This window comes from Cetorhinus maximus, chromosome 16, assembly GCF_964194155.1.
Source record: "Cetorhinus maximus chromosome 16, sCetMax3.hap1.1, whole genome shotgun sequence".
Classification (NCBI taxonomy): domain Eukaryota; kingdom Metazoa; phylum Chordata; class Chondrichthyes; order Lamniformes; family Cetorhinidae; genus Cetorhinus; species Cetorhinus maximus.
Window position 1 is genome coordinate 78,850,179 of NC_135894.1, and position 20,876 is coordinate 78,871,054.

Sequence of the window (20,876 nt, forward strand, 5' to 3'; positions counted from 1 at the left end):
AAGTTAGAAGGATTAAAACCACTACTAACTACTGGGTAATTATGATACTGATTCTCCCCCACCCACCCCAGACTAATCTCCAATCCCCACTGACCACCCCAACCCCCATCCCCTAACTACCCACCAACCCGCAACTACCTCTCCAACCCCGCCAACCTGACCCCCTCTACCCTTCAACCAGTTGACTACCCCCAAACCCCTGACCACCCGAGTAACTACCCCATCACCCCCCCTGACCACCCGATCATTCCCCCACCTCCTGACTACCCCCACCCCTCCCCTGACCTCCTAAGCTCCCACCCCCGATTACCCCTACCCACCGACTACTCCCCACCCACCGACTGTGCCCTCACCCCTGCCTATCCCTACCTCTCCCTCACCCTCCCTCAACCCCAAACCACAAGAGCTCCCCTCATCGACCTATCCTACCCACGTACCTTACACACTTACCTTCTCTCCTGTCAAAGTGGCTGGGACCTTTAAACTTACCATTGACAATAGCTGGTATAAAAAGGGGGCATGGCTTCACTTCCCCTGACACTGCTGCACTGCACAGAAGGGCTCACGAAGTAGCTGCGCTGCACATTTTACAGGAGGCCCAGGCCAGAGGCTCAGGCGTGAAATGTGCAGCTCCCGTCTAGGGTAAGTAAAAAGGAGCGGAGTGGTAATCCGACAGTGATTGCCAATCCTCGGAAGATTCAGCCTATTGTTTCTAAAGTCACCGAGGTTAAACTGACTGGCCTGTCGTTGCTGTAGTTTGTCCTGTTATGATGTGCAGCTGTGGTATTACAGATTTTTAGAAAACCGTTGTAAAGATGACATTTTTAAAAATAGATTATAGGTCAAAATGGACGCTGAGGAGGTCACGTGACTTGTCTTTTGGATTTGAACCATCTTTCCCTTACCTCACAAGGAGACAAGGATGCATTCCCAGACAGGAAATGACATTTGAAAATCAATGGAGGTGATTTTCGCCTCGTAGGGCGGGCACGGTGGGGGCGCAAGAGCAGCCGAGTGACGGTCCACCATCCGCGATCGGGCCCCGACCGCGATTTCACGCTGGCTGGACGTTACTTGGCCGTTACTTGATAACCTCAGTGCTGCTGGGGTGAGCGCTGAAGTGTGTGCATGCGCTGAGTCAAAGCTCCCTGAAGGCACAGAGCTGCCTCAGGGAGCTGAATGTTTCTAACATGACAAGTAAAGATGTTAAAAATAAGGAAAACATGTCCCCACATGCAACTCTGTCACATGAACAGGGACATGTGAAATATATGAGCCTCAAAAATTTTCGAGGTTTCTTTAAAAATGCAAAGGCCGCCTGGCCTATTCGCCCACCCGCCAACCCAACAGTTGAACGGGCAGCAAAAAATTCCATTTAATGAATTTATTAAGGGCTTTAATAGGCCTCTTAATTGTCGGGAGGGCGCGCTGCCTCTTCTCGCACGCGCCCGCCAACTGAAAGATCGCGAGAGTACGCGTTGACGCGTTGGGTTGGGCACGCGCCTGCCCACGGGACAAAAAATTCTGCCCAATGAGTGTTCCATAAGAGTAAATAGAAACTCATTGACTTGGTGGCTTCCCTTCAAGTGCAAAGACATTAACTGATTAAGCAACGGTAAGGTGTGAAAAGCTAAAAACCACGGCTGGGAGAAAGGCTGTTCGAAGTGTCAATGGCTTATTTGGGAGGATGACTTGGCAGTTTGTCCGGGTCACATGGTACACCAGCCATCTTGCTCCCTGCTAAAGATATAGCAGGAAAGTTCAAACTGTTTCTGAGATCCACCTTGAAACAGCTTCAGGATAGCAGTTAAGAAACTGCTTGCAACAGGGAGAGACAGAGAAAGGCATCCAGAAGCAGCCAAGCATTCTGCTGTAAGTAACTGGTCAGTTTGAAAGAGCCACACTTGCAGAACCAGAAGCAAAGGACCTTCTCCCCCCTGTAAACCTGATTCCATTTACAAAGCTCACCTGTGAAAACAAACCCTGGCCATTCGACTGTGGAAGGCATCGCAGCCACAGAGACAATCCTACAACCTCAAACATTCACTTCAGTTAACGCAACAACTCAACCTCAAACCATCAGGCCTGCACCAAACAACAGGGACTGAATTGATACAATTTTTATAGGCATCGTTTTTAGCTTCATTTGTAACTAATCTTTGTGTGTATGGGCAGGATTTCCCCCCCCGGTTGGGGGGGAAGTTCAGGAGCGGGCGTGCCTCCGATCGGCGCACCCAATCAGGGGCGCGCCGCCATTTTACGTGGGTGGGCCACTTAAGGCCCACCCAGCACAACATCCACAAGGAAGTGCTATGCGCTCCCTGCGCAGGCGGAAGGGATTCCCTGAGCCGAGAGTGCGGCCTTTCGCACATGCGCATGAGGCTAAGTGCTGCCTCAGGGAGATCGGCTCCACAATAAAAAATTTTAAAACAGAAAATATAATTCCCTGACATGTCCCCTCATGTGACATTGTCTATCACTTTTAAATACTCTTTTGTTAAATTTTTAAAAACCTACATGAAACCTCATCCCGCCCATGGATAAGGTTCCATGCTTTTTCCAATGCCAGCCAGGGCTCCCGGCCTGCCCGCCAACCTTAAGGTTGGACAGGCAGGTCCACTAGTTACGTTAATGACTTTGTCAATGGCCTCAATAGGCCATTGACAGGTCGGAGGGCGCACAGCTGATTCGGCTGAGCCCCCGCCAACCTGAAAATTGAAATGGGGCGGGGTGACGTCGGGAATTCTGCCCAACGTCATCCTGCGTCATTTTACACATTGGCGAGAGGGCCCCGCCCCCAGCTCGCCGACCAGGAAACCCTGGCCTATGTGTTAGTAACTTTGGGCGAGATTTTCTGGTCCCACCAGCAGTGGACATTGTCATTGACATCCCGGCCTTTATCTTTTCTTAAGTAACTTCTAGAGCAATAGTGAAAAATAAGCTAACCTTTTCCTTTACGGTAAAAAAGACTTGCTGCTGGGTTATTTTAAATTGAATTACTCACTTCAAGGGTAAAATATACACACTCACCTACAAATACATTGTTCATTGTGTGCATGCGCGAAAGAGCGCACTCTCGGCCCAGCATAGCGCTTCCTTGCGGATGTCGCGCTGGGTGGGCCTTAATTGGCCCGCCCACCTAAAATGGTGGTGCGCCCCGATCAGGGAACTTTGGGGAAACACCTTCTAAAGCATCCGTGACAACCCTTATACCCTGTTTTGAACAAAGGTGTAACATTTGCAATTCTCCAGTCCTCTGTCAGCACCCCTGTACCTAAGGACAATTGAAAATTATGGCCACTGCCTCTGCAATTTCCACCTTTCCTTTCAGTATCCTTGGATGTATTGCATACAGTTGTGGTGACTTATCCACTTTAAGCACAGCCAGCCTATCCAGTACCTCCTCTTTGTCAATTTTTAGCCCATCCAGTGTCCCAACTACCAGATGATGTAAGATGGATGGTCATTTTTAGCAGGGAGCTGAACAGTAGCAAAGGACCATGATTGAAGTTGGACATGCAGCACAGTAACAATAGGGAGCTATAGACTGAAAGAGGAATATAGATTTACAGAAAGATCAGCTGTAAATGAAACTACTAGAGACGTGTCTTGCTAGCAATCCAGCTCGTCCATTGTGCTTGGCTTCCCACATCAGTTTTTTGCTACCACATAATAGAAAGTGAATTATCAGTAATTTAAACCCAGGGACCTCTGTGGTTAAGTTAATCTCCAGGGTCTAAAATGTAATCAGGAGAGCCCTGGCCTTGAATCCAGGCCCAAATCAATGCTAGTGCATTGGGAATTCCACAAGATTTCAAAGCCCTCTTGAGTGATTTAAGAACATAAAGCAAGACATTTCTTTTCTTTCTTTCTATTATAAGGCAAGACATTTTCTCACTGAAATACCTGCTACAGTCTGAATGGAAGCAAATGAAATCTCCGTTTCCCATTCTTGCCTTCTGCAAATGCAACTCACTCAGTCATTTCATAAATAAGTAAACATATATCTCATATATATATATAATATATATTATATATATATATAGATAAACACATTATATATCGATGATTTGGATAAGGAAACCAAATGTAATATTTCCAAGTTTACTGACAACATGAAACTTGGTGGGAATTTGAGCGATGAGGAGGGTGTTAAGAGGCTTTGAGGCAACTTAGACAGGTTGAGTGAGTGAACAAATACATGCAGATGCAGTAAAACGTGAATAAGTGTGAAGTTATCCACTTCAGTAGGAACATTGGAATGACAGTATTACTTAAATGGTGACTGATTGGGAAATGTTGCTGTACAAAGGGACCTGGGTGTCCTTGTACACCAATCACTGAAAGCAAGCATGCAGGTGCAGTAAGCAGTTAAGAAGGCAAATGGTATGTTGGCCTTCAGTGCAAGAGGATTTGAGGACAGGAGCAAGGATGTCTTACTGCAGCAGTTCAGGGCCTTGGTGAGACCACACCAGGAGTATTGTGTGCGTTTTGGTCTCCTTACCTAAGAAAGATGTACTTGCCCTAGAGGGAGTGCAGTGAAGGTTCACCAGACTGATTCCTGGGATGACAGGATTGCCGTATGAGGAGAGATTGGGGCGACTAGGCCTGTATTCACTGGAGTTTAGAAGAACGAGAAGGGATCTCATTGAAACATATAAAATCCTGACAGAGCTGGGCAGACTGGATGCAGGGATGATGTTTCCTCTGGCCGGGGTGCTCTAGAACAAGGGGTCACAGTCTCAGGATACAGGATGGACCATTTAGGACTGAGATGAGGAGAAACTTCTTCACTCAGAGGGTGGTGAACCTATGGAATTGTCTGCCACAGAAGGCTGTGGAGGCCAAGTTACTTGAGGAGTTTAATTTAAGAAGGAAATAGATAGATTTCTGGACTCGAGAGGCACCAAGGAGTATGGGGAGAGCACGGGAGTACCGACTTGTGATCAAGGATCAGCCATGATCATATTGAACGGCGGAGCAGGCTTGAAGGGCTGAATGACCTACTCCTGCTCCTATTTTCTACGTTTCTATGTTTCTACAACATGACTCCCATGCGTCACTACGAAACTTAAATTCAGCAAGAATCAATAATAAATTTCTGAATTCTTTAAGCTGTAGTATAATTTAGTATAAAGGCTTTATATTTGCAAACAGTTTGTGTATGGCTGTGTGGCAGCATACCATGCTCTTGTTACATCTAAATACCAATGTAAGATTGGGACTGCTCTGTTATAATAAAAATATTATCTTTTAATGCCTGAATGAGTACTATCGGAAAAGTTAACACAAACATTTAATGTTCCACAGCAATAAACAGACGCAGCATATTAATAAAATAATTAAAATTGTGCACCTATGCACATTTCATGTCACCTTTTTTTGATATCAAATTCCAATGACCACATTTATGTCGGAAACCGCCCGTGTAAATTTGTCAAACTGTAATGCTGCCCTTCCGCCAGTGGTGGGGCTGCAATGCCACAACTGAGCTGTGTGGAAGTGCAAAGTGATTCGTTTATATAGGAAGGTGAAATTCAACTTTGGCAGTGGTGCAAAATAGCTGATCGCGGATCGGACACCATCTTATACACCCTGCTTGATTCTGTTATATTGGTCCCATTTCCAATAACACGTTGCACAGGATACTTGCTTTGAGAGGCATGTCCTTTGGCTGGCAGGTGGATAATAAGCATCTCAAAATGTGTGAAGCTGAAAGTCTATCTCATCAGCACCCGCTTTGTGACATATAATGTTTTGATCAACTCTGTTCTCTCGCTGGCAACAACCCATTTTAAAATTCAAAAGTAGAACAATATGATTAAGGTTATCAGTTTTCAATATCCAGAGTACAATGTATTGCAGTATTTTCTTTCCTATTAGCCACATATTAGCCTACTTAAGCAGGCAAATTTTATTCTTTGTTCATTTGCTACAAGAGTTTAGTCAAGAAAACATAAATACTTTGTTTCTAAATGCTTAAACACCACTAAAATTGTGCAGCTTGTAAGTCACCTCCTGAAACCTACAGGAGTTTGAATATGTTGGTGTCTGATCTAAAAACTTTCTTATAACTTCACAGAAGAGCCACTTATTTTTAGCTGTTAGTGTAAGTTCCAAAAGACATTCAGCACTCTAAAGGATTAATCTGGATGATTGGCACACAAAACATACATAGAAACTAGGAGCAGGAGTAGGCCATTCGGCCCTTCAAGCCTGCTCCGACATTCATTATGACTATGGCTGATTATCCAACTCAATAGCCTGCTCCCGCTTTCTCCCCATATCCTTTGATCCCTTTCACCCCAAGAGCTATATCTAACTCCTTCTTGAAAACATACAATGTTTTGGCCTCAACTACTTTCCATGGTAGTGAATTCCACAGGCTCACCACTCTCTGGGTGAAGAAATTTCTCCTCATCTCAGTCCTAAATGGCTTACCCCGTATCCTCAGACTGTGGCCCCTGGTTCTTGACTCCCCCGCCATCGGGAACATCCTTTCCTGCATGTACCCTGTCTAGTCCTTTTAGAATTTTATAGGTTTCTATGAGATCCCCCTCATTCTTCTGAACTCCAGCGAATATATCCTAACCGACTCAATCGCTCCTCACATGTCAGTCCCGCCATCCCAGGAATCAGTCTGATAAACCTTCGCTGCACTCCCTCTAAAGCAAGAACATCCTTCCTCAGATAAGGAGACCAAAACTGCACACAATATTCCAGGTGTGGTCTCACCAAAGTCCTGTATAATTGCAGCAAGACATCCCTGCTCCTGTATTCGAATCCTCTCGCTATGAAGGCCAACATACCATTTGCCTTCTTTACCGCCTGCTGCACCTGCATGCTTACCTTCAGTGACTGGTGTACGAGGACACCCAGGTCTCGTTGCACATTCCCCTCTCTCAATTTGTAGCCATTCAGATAATAATCTGCCTTCCTGTTTTTGCTACCAAAGTGGATAACCTCACATTTATCCACATTATACTGCAGCTGCCATGCATTTGCCCACTCACTCAGCTTGTCCAAATCACACTGAAGCATCTCTGCATCCTCCTCACAGCTCACCCTCCCACCCAGCTTTGTGTCATCTGCAAATTTGGAGATATTACATTTAGTTCCCTCATCTAAATCATTAATATATATTGTGAATAGCTGGGGTCCCAGCACCGATCCCTGCGGTACCCCACTAGCCACTGCCTGCCATTCGGAAAAAGACCCATTTATTCCTACTCTTTGTTTCCTGTCTGCCAACCAGTTTTCTATCCATCTCAATACACTACACCCAATTCCATGCGCTTTAATTTTACACGCCAGTCTCTTATGTGGGACTTTGACGAAAGCCTTCTGAAAGTCCAAATAAATCACATCCACTGGTTCCCCCTCATCAACTCTACCAGTTACATCCATGAAAAATTCCAGTAGATTTGTCAAGCATGATTTCCCTTTCATAAATCCATGCTGACTCTGTCCGATTCTGCCACTGTTTTCCAAGTGCTCCGCTATTAAATCTTTTATAATGGACTCTAGAATTTTCCCCACTACTGACATCAGGCTGACTGGTCTATAATTCTTTGTTTTCTCTCTACCTCCCTTTTTAAATAGTGGGGTTACATTAGCTACCCTCCAATCTGTAGGAACTGTTCCAGAGTCTATAGAATCTTGGAAGATGACCACCAATGCATCCACTATTTCTAGGGCCACTTCCTTAAGTACTCTGGGGTGTAGATTATCAGGCCCTGGGGATTTATCGGCCTTCAATCCCATCAATTTCTCCAACATCATTTCCCTACTAATACTGATTTCTTTTAGTTCCTCCCTCTCACTAAACCCTTTGTTCCCCAACATTTCTGGTATGTTAAATAGAAATAGTTTAAATAGAAATTATATAGTCACTACTGTGACTTAACAGCAACAGGCAAACGTAGTAAAATTTACAACAGCGTTTCAAAACTTCACCATCAAACAGAATTTAGTATCGAGCCACATAAGGGGATATGAGGACTGGAGACCAAAAGCTTGGTCAAAGAGGTAGGTTTTAGAGAACATTTTAAAAAAGGAAAGTGAGGTAGAGAGACAAAGGGGTTTAAGGAGTGAATTCCAGGGTTTAGTCCCTTGGCAGCTGAAGACAGTCACCAATGGTAGTCCAATTAAAATCATACCTAAATTGGAGCTGTAATTACTTGGTGTATAATTGAAACAGGTCTTTCCACCAATGAAACATATTCTTTAACAGGGGACCATGTTTACCAGAGTAGGGCATAGACAGTGGGAGAAATGATTAGTCAAAGAGAATGTTGAGGGAATAGATGAGATATATTTCAGGAGGCCATAAGGATTGAGGGTCATGTTCAAAAAGTGAACAAGTGGGATTTGTCTATCAAAAGGGGTGGGCCTGCCGATGAAATGGCCCTTCCTGTTCCTAAAATTCTCATGTGCTGTTGTTAAGAATTAATGCTGAAAAGGTCAACGAAACAATGAAAGGCCTTAGGATTATTGAGTAAATCATTAACATATTCCACAAATACTTTAACAATGAAATGTTGGGGTTTATGAATACTGCCTGTTGCTGTATCTCGTCTTCTGATGGATAAAGTTATTTGTCTACAAGATTGATTGTCAAGTTTGTGTAGAATATGTACCATCACCAGAGTGGGGTAGAACTTAACTAGGGCAGAATTTGCAGACTAGTGCATGCTTGGTTCATTAGTACCTAAAAATTACACCAGGGTCCTATACAGGTCCTGGGACATATTAAATGTGAGTTTGTGCCTGAAATCACACATGTAGAGGCTCTCAGAAAAATTATGTCAGCTAGGACTGTAGGGGGAAAGGATTAATAAGTCCATCAACTCGATCTTCAATCTGTTACTGTCCAATCCTGCACAGCGGCCCGACATAAGACCAGACCCTGTGACTGTTTTAAGTTGTTGTGTGTAGTCCGGTAGTTCTCATGAAGAAGTTCTGAGTCTTATACAGTTTAACAGCTGTTGCTGCACTTGCTTCACGAGTGGGTGGGGTATTTTCCATGGGCTTGGCATCCTTCCTCAGTGCAATCCTATGTGCAGCTCTCAGTCGCCCTAAACCAGTTAAGAGTTTCAGAAACTCCTTTTTAAATTTGGAGCCAGGGCCTTGCTGGTTGACCTTGTCAATTTTCTGTAAGAGGCTGAGGTCGACACAGACTTTCCTGCTTAAAAGGGAACATTCTTGGTTGTGGATGAGCTGAGTGTCACCCGCCGAGTACCTTTCTCTTGGAGTTTGATGCCACCTGCTCCATTCTGCTGTGTTATGGGTGGCATTAACCGTTGTGTCATCAGCCATGGCTTATTGTCCGAGAGGACCATAACACTGGCTCCCATGTCAAAATTAAAGTTTGTGAGATGACCATTCACCAAGATGCCTGCGTTCCAGAATGAAAATCCCTGATCTTTGACCTCACCCAAGAAGCATGGTTGTATCACCTCTCGACCTCATGAATCATCTTGGGATCCTTTGTGTGTCTGGCTATTTTAGCTTTGCTTAGCTTTCAGAAGTGTCCTATGCGGTTGCAATTGAAACACTTGTGCTATTGGTCATGCCTGTGGGGTCACTTGCCTCCACAGTGCTGGCACGGTCACCCACCCTCTAGTGGTCAGGTAGGGTATTGCTTCCCTTGGCCTGGATTGTCCATGCTCCTCTGCTGTTTTACGAGCTGGATAGTCGGGGTTGCTCTGTGCTATGGTTTGCTTTCCCCCCTTAAGATGGATCTGTGCTGTAAACGGATTTTGAATTGCCTGACAAGTTGAATGGCCTTTTCAAGAGTCAAATCTTCCTTAGCTTGAAGCACGTCTGAGAGTGCATCATGCACCACTCTGACAACAATTCTGCCTCTGATTAGCTCTGATTTCAGGCCACCAGTAGTCACAGCCTTCAGCCATTCTGTACAGCTCATTAATGAAGGCGTCAACAGGTTCTCCTGGCTGTTGGACACATTTGTTAAACACTGCTCTTTCAAGGACCTTGTTACCACTCAGGTTAAAATATGTGTCAAATGATTTTAAGACTTCATCAAATTTTGCTGAGGAGTCATTGATTCCTTGTCTAGCTATTATATTGTCGGCTACTGGACCTACCGAATAAAGCAACGTATTAACCTATTCAGCATATGTCTTTTTAATCTAGATCTGAAGCGATCATGTATCTAAGGAATACCTTTCTTCAAAGTCCTCAATTTTGTGACTGGCCTGGGCCTTGGACGAGTCCAAACTCTCCTGGTAGAGTAGATTTGTGATCCATGGTAATTTCAAATTAAAAGCATTTACAGGTTTAAGTGCTCTTAGGAAATTCAAGGTGGCGCTGCTATAAGCTTCTTCACAATGAGGTTTCCCACAGTTGCTAGTTTTGGTGGGCTCCGGCAGTAATGGCATACACGATTCCTGCGCTTTAAATTTTCAGTAGCGACCACCTGGATCAACTTTTCTGAGTCTTCCCTGCAGTACCTAAGTATTTTTGGGCTGTGATACTGTTGATTCCTGGCTTTTTCTGGGTCCTTTAACTGCCAATTATCTGTTATTTAATTTTTTTGATTGGAGTGAGCTTGGCTGCCACATGTGCAGGCGCTGACTCAGGCTGTTTGTGGTGCATTTCAAAACTGCAATTCTGACAGTTGCTGACTTAACAGCTTTTTAAGCCCATTCTGGCAAAGAAACTATGTTTTTTTTAGCACACCCCTGCTAGATCTTCCAACTTTGCACTCTCTGGATATTCAATCTGGACTTTCAAGGGATTCAATGGAGCCTTCTGCTGCACTGTGGAGTTTTATTTCTAACTTATGCTTCCGATCCAGCTTTGGAGCTTTTCTCTGGTGATTTCTCTCTTTGCCTTCATTTCTGGTGCTTGTCATTAGGTCAGAACACTGTTTTTTCAATCTTCCAGGTTTTAAATTTCTTCTCCAGCTTCTGTGAAGTTCTGGATTGGTCCAATAGCTGCCACCATGTTGTAAAATGTTGTGTGTAGTTCAGTAGGTCTCATAAAGAGGTCCTGAGTCTTGTATAGTTTAACAGTAAGTGTTTATTGATAACACATAACTATGTACATATATGTAGAGTATAGTCCAAGCTAAGAGCTAACTCCATGCTAGCTGCTACACAGGTCTCTGTCCATTCTAAGACTGCCCTCTAGACTTGGGTCATGCGTTCCTTCACATCACACTGTGGACGGTAACCTTTTCTATGCCCAATGCTACAGTGGCTTTATTTAAATTGTAATATGTTATTAAACTTCCATATGAACTGGTTCAAAGAATTTATAGAATGATGGGGAGAACATTCCCTAACCCTTTGATCAAAACAGAATGAAGAAAATGTTGCACATTCCTGAAAATGTTAAAATACATAAACACTGAACATGAATAAGTAAGTTTCATTTGGTAGTCCAAACTGCTTTAACTTGTATTTTTTATTCTTCATGTCCGTGGTGTTGGAATCTAGTTAATAAGTCCAGTGGGATGGTGAATAGTGGCACTAAATTGCTTCAAATGAGTTTAATGTATTTTTTTTCCAAGCAAGCTCATTTGTCTTCCCATGGTCTGATACTGAGCCATATAAATGGAACATTCCAGATTTATCCGGTTTCCTGTGCGGATCTTAGCCAGGTCAGTGATCGGAGTGCTATAATTAGCTCTAGAATCCATAGATGAGGAAAGAGAGAGAAAAGCAGCTGGGTTTCCTGCCATTACTTATATTCGCCAGCTTCCAATCTCTTCAACTGGAAGCGGTGTTTGTGTCTGGAGAACAGGTGACAGCAGCACTGGACATGGCTATAATACCAACCACGGCATAATCGGCTGTTGGTTCAAATGTGAAGAATGGACACTTGGGTGGACTATCAGACAGCACTGGAACATACTCCAGTATGAGGCAGACCCTTGTATGGCATTCACTGGTATTATAGTATTATACACATACATGCCAACATTTGTACAGTAGCCATACAGGCACTGTTCCCTCTAAGCCAAGCGGGTGTACGGTTGCACACCAACCCGGAATGTGGCACACTGGGAACAAACAGGCCGTGCACAAGCAAGCCACCGCAAGTGAATCTTAATGGGACTGGGCAGTGCAACAAGCTGGCCGTGCCCAGCAAATAGAAGTTAGAGGGATCATTGCGTGCCATCTCCATTATGAGCTAGAATTGTGTAATTGTAACTTGCAGCTTGCTTGCTGCTCTTACATGTCATCCATTTCACAAATCTATCTTGTTACACTTTCTAGTTTCCTTTAAATCCGAGGATGTTGCAAAGAAGAATGAAAAATAGTATATATATATAATTATACCCTTGAAAATTAGAAAGGTGTTTCTTGCAAAACATCTTTTTTCCATCTACAAATAGCACATTTGGAATTTGCTACAATATTTTCTCTACAAATGTACAGATAGTGTAAGTATTGTGCTGTGTGCTAGAGGTACTATAATAATGTACACCATCTGTTTGTACATGATGCATGGTATTACAGTGTATAACCAATTCGTTATCTAAGCTTTGTTTGGAGAAATGCCCCAATTATATACCTATCATTATGCTTTCATCATACTATGAAAGCATCATTTATTTCTCTTGACATACAATAAGTTGTTTCTTTGTTTTTGAATCTAGTGTTTAGGATTCAGTGAAGTTAGAAAAACTGTGATGTATAAAGCCTCACTATAATTGCTAATATCTATTTGTACTCACTTTTCCAGAACTGCTTCATCCAATTCAGGGTCTCAGGTTACACACAGGTACAATTTACTGTAGCCAATTCACCTAACTAGCATGTCTTTGGACAGTGGAAGGAAACCAGAGCACCTGGAGGAAACCCACACAGACACAGGGAGAACGTGCAAACTCCACACAGACACCTGAGATCAGGATCAAACCCGGGTCCCTGGAGCTGTGAGGCAGCAGCGCTAATCATTGCACCACTTTGCAATCCCTTTGACCAACATCTATGTGTACTTCTTTGCAATGTCTTTCTCCCCATCACATAGCGTTCATTGTGAGCAATTGTAGATGGCCTATTGCTAATGCATGACAATTTGTAGTGGAAACATTTATATTTTTATAATAAACATGATGAAAGTATTTTTTCCAGAAGAGAATTTTGACTACTTTGAACCAGCATTTTCACATGGGAATGATGGGCTCACCAGTCTCTCTGATGGCGATGTTTGTCTAGCACTTGAAATTATAGAGCACAGAGCAGGCTACCTGGTTCTGCCACATTTGGCATGTATTTAATTTTATGGCATAGCCCACTAAGCCTGAACATGAAATAGTCAGATGTCCACACTCCAGACTAGGTCACAGGATTGTAATACACTCAAACTTTTTATGAAGGCTGCACTCCTTATCCTATGGCATTCAGATTCACACACGTTGAGATCACACTGTGTGATATTAGTATGAATGCTTCGTTATGTTCCTCTGAAATCCCTTTGCCATGTATTCAGTGTTCACCTTAATCTATTTATTCCAGCTGCCTCTGATAAAATAGTAGATAGAAAATGCCACATGAATCATTGAGCGATTCGTAAGTCAGTGCAATTTCACATTTTCCACTTGAATGTCTTATTGTAGACAACACGAGCAAGAGTTTATACTGTGAACTGCTACAGTAAGTAATAGGGTAAGTAAAAATAATTGTATCACTCTTAACTGTGCCAACAGGAACAGATCACATAGAAAATAACAAAGCATGAGTTTTTCTTGATTTATTGATATTTTTTGAAAAAGTCCCACTAAGTATGTGATCAGGTTTACAATGGGTTGCTGTCTTATTTTCACTAATCAATGAAGAAGAATCAATGCCATAGATGCCTCTGATGAGTCAGGACTATTGATTCAGTGCTGAGACTGCACTGTCATCGAAAAGGTAAACTTTTGATTGGCCAATGACAGCTGTGGTATTTGACATCTTGGTATCTGCATGAAGACGCCACATGATCCTCAGGTTTTGTTTTTTAAAAATGCACAAAATGCACAAAGCCACCCAAAGCTGCTCTGAATGTTCCTCCCTCTTAAGAAAAATGGATTGATAAACTGGAGCAATAAAGGTCATCAGCTCTTTTTGCATGTTAGGTTTATTAACGAGGAATTTATGGGACCAGCAGTTTAGTGGTAACATTGCTGGACTAATAATCCAAAAGCTCGGGCTAATGCTCTGGAGACATGAGTTCAAGCCCCACCACGTCAGCTAGTGGAATTTAAATTCAATTGATTAATAAATCTGGAATAAAAAAAAGCTAACCTCAGTAATCATGACCATGAAACAACTGGATTGTCATTAAAAACACATCTGGGTAATTAAGGTCCTTTAGGGAAGGAAATCTGCTATTCCCATTGGATCTGGCCTACATGTGATTCCAGACCCACAATAATGTGGCTGACTCTTAACTGCTCTCTGAAATGACCATTCAGTTGTATCAAACTGTTGTAGAAAAGTCTAATAAGAATAAAACTTGACAGTCTACTCAGCATTGACCAAAGCACTAGAAACAATAAAGGCACACCCTGCCCAGTCAATCTGCAAAGTCCTCCTCACTTACGCCTGGGGGCTTCCATAACCAACAGCCAATGTCCAAGGCTTCTCTATCATCACCTCTGGGCATATCCTGTCCCACTGTCAGTCCAGCTCCGCCAGAGATGGTGGCTCAGTGGCATACATTTGGTAGGGAGTGATCCTGGGAGTTCTCAGCATTGTCTCCAGGCCCCATGAAGTCTCATGGCATCAGATCAAAAATGGGCAATGATACCTCCTGCTGATTAGCATACCAGTGGGGAGGCAGTGACATAGTGGTATTGTCACTGGACTGGTAATGCAGAGATCCAGGGTAATCCTCCTGGGAACCTGGGTTTGAATCCCACCATGGCAGATAGTGGAATTTGAATTCAATTCAAATTTGGAATTAAAAGTCTGCTGATGACTATGAAACCATTGCTGATCATTGTAAAAACCCATCTGGAAATCTGCTGTCCTTACCTGGTCTGGCCTACATGTGACCCACAGCAATGCAATTGACTCTCAAATGCCCTCTGAACAAGGGGAACAAATGCCCTCTGAACAAGATAGACAATAAATGCTGGTCCTGCCAGCGATGCCCACATCACGAGTGAATAAAAAATATATATATACTGTCCTCCTTCAGCTGATGAGCCATGTTGAATAGCACTTGGAAGAAGCACTGAGGGTATGCTTGGGGGATTTCAATGTCCATCACCAAGAATGGGTTGATAGCACCACTGACCGAGGTAGCTGAGCCCTGAAGGACATAACGGGCAGGTAGTGAGAGATGCAACAAGAGAGAAAAACCTATTTGGCCTCATCCTCAACAATGTACCTGTTGCAGATGCATCTGTCCATAAAAGCATTGGTAGGAGTGACCAACACATAATCCTTGTGGAGACAAAGTTCCATCTTCACACTGGGGATACTGTCCATCGTATTGTAAGGCACTACCATCATGCTAAATAGGATAGATTCAGGAAAGGTCCAGTCAAAACTGGGCACCCATGAGGGCAGCAGCAGCGTTGTATTCAACCACAACCTGTAAACACATGATGTGAAATATCCCTCACTCTACTATTTCCATCAAGCCAGGGGATCAACCGGGTTCCATTAGGAGTGCAGGAGAGCTTGCCAAGAATATCTAAAAATAAGGTGCCAACCCAGTTAGGCTACAATACAGGAGCAAATACATGCTTAACAGTGGAAGCAGCACGCGATAGACAGAGCTAAGCGATCCCACAAGCAACAGATCAGATCAAAGATCTGCATTTTGCCACATACAATCATGAATGGTGGTGGACAATGAAACAATGAACAAGAGGAGGAGGCTCCACAAACTTCCCCATCTTCAAATGATGGAGTCCCATCACATCTGTGCAAAAGAAAAGGCATTTGCAACCATCTTCATCCAGAAATGCCAAGTGGATGATCCATCTTGGCTTCCTCCTGTGGTCCCCAGTCTCACAGATGCCAGTCTTCAGCCAATTCGATTCACTCCACGTGATATCAAGAAACAGCTGTAGGCATTGGATATAGTTACGTTCATGGACCCCAACAACAACCCAGATGTAGTATTGAAGACTTGTGTCCTGGAATTAGCTGCAACCCTAGCCAAACCGCTCTAGTACAGCTACAACACTGGTATCTACCCTACAGTAAGGTAAGCATGGCAGTCAATTTGCATGCAGGAAGCACCCACAAACAGCAATGTGATAATCGCCAGATAATTTATTTCTAAATGTTGGTTGAGAGATAAATACTGATCAGGTCACTAGAGAGAATCTTGTTCTTCTTCAAAATAGTTCCATAGGATCTTTTACATTCACCCGAGAGACTAGACAGAGCCTCAGTTCATTGTCTGATTTGAAAGACGACACCTCTGACATTGCAGCACTCCCACACTACTGCACTGGAATGGCTGCCTAGATGTTTTGCCCTAGAGTTGAAGCCCCGACCACGAGTCTAGATTTCCCAAAACATTCATACTCCTGACACAATTCCTTAAACTGGCAGAGCATTATATCAGGAAACAGGAAGGAGGTCCGGATACCCTCCTTGGAAGCCTCTGACTATTGCTGAGGAACAGGAGCAAAACGGACTTAGAGCCTGTGGAACACATGTTCCATGGAGGAAAAGAGTCAAGAAAGTTAGTCCATAAATGAATTGGGGAGAGCTATGTTATAGAAACGTGCTCCTCATCTGAGTCACTGATCGGTGTCATTTTTTAACATATTCATTCATGGGATCCAAATATCACTGGGCAGAACAAATTTTTGTTGCTAAAACCCAATTTCCCTTTTTTGAATCAATTGGATGCTCTGCCCCAGAATAAACACTGCAAAGAACAAGGATGTAAGGGTTTGTGTATCTGGGTCCCAGCCTGTTTCCCAACCATTCTGCTGTAATCCCTGGGCCTGAGTCAGAAGCGTTGAGGAATTTCAGCCCAATTTGAAGTTTTTTTTCCATTTGAGATCAGCGAAGTAGAAATTCATTGGAGGTATTTGGAGGAGGTGGGAGCATTTTGACAAATACTGTTAAACCTGGCAGGTTATATTACCTGCCCAGACTCGTCCAATACCTTGTTCCTTCCATATAAGATGCAGTAATAAGGAATTTATTTAAGGATATAAATTTAAATTCCACACCATCATTTGCGCTATACTAATTGCTTAATTGTTTAACATCTGGCTAGCGTAATAATCTCATTTCAATTCTTTTAAGCAGTTCCAAAATATACTATTACCGTAAATGTAAAACAGTCTTCCCAATAAATTATTTCTGCCCTGCAACTTACCATAACTATCTTTAAGATGCCTGTTTTACTGATGATGCCATGTGTTTAGATAATTAAGTTTTCAAAAGCATTTAACAAGGCAGCACTGTTATGTCTGGAAGACAAACAGATAATGAATTGTTTTTGAGTATCAGAGTCTCAAATCATAGCCTTTTCTAATAAAAATATTCCCACAGGACTGCAAGGCTGACTGTTCAGATATACTGAAACTACAGTTCTACATGCCAGCTGTATAATGTCAGTTCTAAAAACGTTTTTGTGCTATAATTTGAACTTGCTTTTTGGTAAATATGCAAGCATGTTTACACAGAAAATCGCCATTTGTTATTCATACCTTCACAGTGCAGCGGCCATCTTTTTGTGACAGCTTTTCAATTTGTTTCTCCACATTTCCCTATTTCTTGCTTCCCCTTCTAATTTCCTTCATCCTTCTCCTCCAGTCCCTCAGCCGAATGGCCTTCCTTCATGTGCCAATATAGTGTTTGGCCACAAGAGGCATCACAGTCCAGCTCCAGGCTCAGCACCCACCCGAGCAATTCTCAGTGAGCTGAGGGGCAGGCCGACACCTTACAAAAACATCTCGGTTTTACAATCCTGCTCCTGACAATATTCCTAGCGAAATATATTTAATAAAGCTATCTATTGTCTTAACATGTGGAATGATGAAGGGTGAAACAATGAAATAACAGTTAATACAGTGAAACAATGTATGAGCTCCATAATGTCCTTCGACATCAACAGTCTAAGCCTGAAACAATGCCTACAAAATGATCACAATGCTGTACCAAAGATGCTGATTGTTGTTATTCTTCCAGTTAGGATACACATCCCAATAACAACAGACGCAGCTATCGATTTCCTGACCTTCTCCTGGCCTTCCCGACCTTCCACCCTTCATCTCATCCAAAACTGCTGCTCATATTCTAACTTGCATCATGGGTGGAATTTTCCAGCCCCGTCGCAGTGCGGGCGGTGATGTAAAACGCGTTCAAAAGTCCATTGACTTCGGCAGGACGTAAAGTTCCGCCCCAAGTCCTGTTCAGCCATTGCCCCTGTACTCCCAATACTTTGGCTGTAATCAGTCAGCTTTATTTCCTAAGGTCTGGAGTTCCTTCCCTGAACCTCTCTGCCTCTCCTCCTTTAAGACACTCCTCAAAATCCACCTCTTTGACCAAGCTTTTGGTAATCTGTCCTAATAGGTGGAATTTAACATCCTCCCCCATGCTGAGTTTGGTGCGGGGGGGGGTGGCATTTAATCAGGCATGAGGATGGCGGGTGGAGACCCCACTTCCCACTTCCATCCCGATTAAGGCCATGGTGGGAAGGCCCACAGATGGCCTTCCTGTCCTACCGCCAATGGAGGCGCTTAAATGGGCAATTAATGCCCACTTAAGGGCCTTGCCCTGCCACTGCTGGTATTAATCTAAAATGGGCAGGGTGCTCACCATGTGGGGAACATGACGAACAAACCCATGTGGTGTTGCTAGCAGACTCCCAGGGGGAGGGGAGTCCTCATTCAAAGGCACTCAGTGCCCTGAGGGATCTGGCATCAGGAAGGGGAGACCCGCTGAAAGTTACCACCTGCCCATGCGGCTGACCCCCTGCTTTCCCTACAACCTCCCCCTGCCATCATTACTCACCTATGATCTGAGATCCAGTGATGATACTAGGCCTCGGGTGGGTGTCGTACTGGCAGCAGCCACTGCCTTCCCGTTGGCGCTGTCAATCAATAGAGCTGCCAGCTTCTGATTGGCTATGGCAGTTCTCAGTTGGTAGAACTTACGCCCCCAGATCCTTTATCCTGGGGAAGGCACACTGCTGGCCACTTAAATGCCTGAGTGGCATTTAATTTGGTGAGCATTCCAGCCGGTGAGTGAAACCCCTGCCATCTCCATTAAATACCACCAAATAGCACCTTATGTGGCTCAAAGTCAAATTTTGCTTAATGACATTCATGTGAGGCAGCTTGAGATGTTTTATTATTTTAATGGTACCATATAAATGCACATTGTTGTTTGCAAATTCTTGTAAAGCAAGAACTGGGAAAAACACCACTAAAACCAATGCACTTTTCTATAAATGTTCTTAAATAACATTTAGCTGTTAAGTATAGCATGTACACTGTTGGCTCCCACTCTGAGCAGACAGGTATTCTTTGCAAACATTTCATGTGCATTTCTGTACTTGTTGACACATCAACACTTAATTGATTACATGAGTCCATTAAAGTAAGACATGATCATCTGGCACCAGTCACCAGTTTGATCCCAACTGTAACTGTTTGCTAAAATATTCAATATCCTCCCCCTGATGCCACATCTTATTTTTTTCCAAACTGAAATCTAACCGGTATTTTGCCCTTGTTTCCCCTCTCCCCTCAACCAGTTCTACAGATCCGACAGAACAATCTCAAAGGGCATAATTATACAATAGTGCAACATGAGTTCTCTGACAAATGGCTCAATGAACTAAATAATTTCACATGAATGCTCACAATCAGCAGGTTTTAATGTTCTAACATTCACTCACTTATTAAAACTGCCAAATTCCCACCACAAATAGTCAAGTGTCCTAGGAGACACCGGCAGTTTTGAGAGGGTTTCAAGAGGACGATTACGTTCAATAACTGAACAGCACAGCTACTTTGGTTCATTAGTGTTAGCAAATACAGACCCCAGTGAAGAGTTAGATGCTATTAAAGCACCATTTTGATGGGGAATTCTACTCTATTTAAGAGAAACTTTTCAGAAGTTTACTCACTGATTTAAGACAAGTATTTGTGCCATTTTCTGGTGTGTTGTGGGGTATTTCAGCTGGCTAAAATGTTGTTTGTCTACTTTTTCTTTGCTTAACTTTGCATTTTGGGAGGGATGACCCCATCTTTATGTTAGATGTTCAATGTGTTGTAAGGTGTTGGGTGTAGCTCAGTAGGCCTTATTTAGGTATTTATATTCTTAGGTGGTTTAACATTAAGTATTTATTAACTACTAGAAACTATATTCATAGGTACTGTAAAGGTCCAAGCTAGGAGCTGTCTCCATGCTTGCTTCTACACATGGCTCTGTCCAACACCACACTGACAGCTAGGTGCAGGACATGTGTTGTCTTAGATAACTGTGTGGGTGGTACTGTACTTAGTCCCATGTTAACCCTTTATATGTCAGACCCTTATACTGCACCTACCCCCAATTCTTTATTGAATGTATTTACAAGTTATCCCAGTTTACCCCATGTAGTACATCATTACTTCCACCCCTCAAGTCTTTGGTTCAGGCAGTCTGGAGGTCTTATAACTCTTCTATATCTGTTCTCACTACTGTAGGAGGAGTAGGCTCCATCACTGCAGGTAACCTTTGTTGAATTTGATGTTCTGACATCTGGGTGTCTTTTCACTCTTGTTTTCCATTCTGTGGCATTGAATTGCTCTTTGTCGATTCCCCAATTGTAGCGTAGTTGATTTATGCCACTCTTTATGGGGAAGACGAACTCTGGGATCATTTCTATAGTTCTTGCCGTGATGCACGATGGGATGGAATATGGCTCTTCCTGTTGTCAGGGTG

General features: G+C 43.2%; 2 long non-coding RNA genes across 2 annotated transcripts in view; both read left to right on the forward strand.

The window, feature by feature from the left end:
• The first annotated feature begins 545 nt into the window (after positions 1–545).
• The window catches only part of LOC144691978 (uncharacterized), a 141,534-nt gene continuing 121,203 nt past the window's right edge, over positions 546–20,876 (forward strand). The window contains exon 1 of the long non-coding RNA XR_013579244.1: positions 546–642. This is a non-coding gene — a long non-coding RNA (uncharacterized LOC144691978). The remainder of the gene's footprint in view (positions 643–20,876) is intronic.
• Positions 12,718–17,908, forward strand: LOC144691979 (uncharacterized). The gene is made up of 3 exons (XR_013579245.1): positions 12,718–12,756; positions 13,595–13,643; positions 17,757–17,908. It is a non-coding gene; the product is annotated as an uncharacterized LOC144691979 (long non-coding RNA).